Source organism: Sciurus carolinensis, chromosome 2, assembly GCF_902686445.1.
Source record: "Sciurus carolinensis chromosome 2, mSciCar1.2, whole genome shotgun sequence".
Taxonomy (NCBI): Eukaryota; Metazoa; Chordata; class Mammalia; order Rodentia; family Sciuridae; genus Sciurus; species Sciurus carolinensis.
This window is the reverse complement of record NC_062214.1, coordinates 156,906,532-156,907,894: the sequence shown is the minus strand read 5'-3', so window position 1 is coordinate 156,907,894 and position 1,363 is coordinate 156,906,532. Positions and strand designations below refer to the sequence as shown.

Below are 1,363 nucleotides of genomic sequence, written 5' to 3'. Positions count from 1 at the left end.
GGGTGGGTAAGGGAAGAAGGGAGGAGGATTGGATTGTGTAAAGGTAAATGAGGGGGTTGTAGAGGAAGAAAATATAGTGGAATGAGACAAATATCATTACCATATACATGTATGAGTACACTAATGGTGTGAATCTATTGCATATACAACCAGAGAATGAAAGATTGTACCCCATTTGTGTACAATGAATCAAAAAGCATTCTGTAAAAGTAAAAAAAAAAAAAAAAAAAAAAAAAAAAAAGGAAAGGAAGTATGTAGATCCTTTTCAGTTTGTAAGCATGATGATGGGGTGTTCATGCTGTCGTGTGAGATGTGCCTGCCTCTAAACCTTGTTATGACAGTGGGTCCATTACCTGTCTAACATGAACTTAGGACAGAAAGATGTCCTAAGGAAATATGTGTGTAAGAGAGGGAGAGAGGTGGTGGTGTGCTTGAATGTGTTAGTGTAGAAGCTAAGCTCTAATTCTCCCCTTTCTACTCTTCTCCCTATTCTCATATTCTGCTGTCAGGTAGAAAGAGTGAACAACTGTTTCCATAGGCTGAACTGTTGTGTGGTTCTTGATATTTTTCTGCTATAAAATGTGGCCTTGTGGAGACTTCTAAGACATTACTCTGCTACTTATAACAAAGCAAAGAAAGAACCACAGGAATGCAGTGGGATGCAATATTGATCCAGAAGGGAGATTTTCTTGCAGATAATACTCTTTCATTTTAGAAAAATAGGTATTCTGCTGCCTATTGGAATAACTGTTGTTTATGAGATAGTATTAAATGCTACTAATTCCTTAGGCCATTAAAATTTACATCAAACACCTAACAAACTATTTCTAGGATTAATGGGGAGAGAAGAAAGTGTGTTGAGGACATTCTTATTTTCTTTATTATAAAAATGGCATCACATCCAGGTGTGATGGTGCACTGCTGTAATCCCAGCCACTCAGGAGGCTGAGATAGGAGGATTCCAAGTTAGAGACCAGCCTCAGCAACTTAGTAAGACCCTCAAAATAAAACATAAAAAAGGGCTCTGAGTGTTGCTCAGTTGTTGAACATACCTGTGTTCAATTCCCAGTACCAAAGAAAAAAATGAAAGAAAGAAAGAACACCCCACCCCAAATAGCACTGCTGGATACAAAACATAATCTAGTTTATGCATTCTGGGCATAGGTTAAGTGATTGCTGTCATCTCAAGGTCTCAAGGAAAAACCACTCCTTCTCAAGTTAATGGCTAATATGATGACATTCTAGGAACAAACCGAATATCCATTCCAACCTCTTTGGATTGGAAGAGCATAGCTTTAAAACCAGGACGAGCTGCCAGTTTCACCAGGGGAAGATGACCAGTAAACATTTTTATTAGATAGTG

The 1,363-nt window shown here is 38.2% G+C and overlaps 1 non-coding gene across 1 annotated transcript; it reads left to right on the top strand.

Annotated features, from left to right (window-relative positions):
- The first annotated feature begins 258 nt into the window (after positions 1–258).
- LOC124978550 (small nucleolar RNA U13) lies at positions 259–363 on the top strand. Its single transcript, XR_007107526.1, has one exon. It is a non-coding gene; the product is annotated as a small nucleolar RNA U13 (small nucleolar RNA).
- Positions 364–1,363: the final 1,000 nt, after the last annotated feature.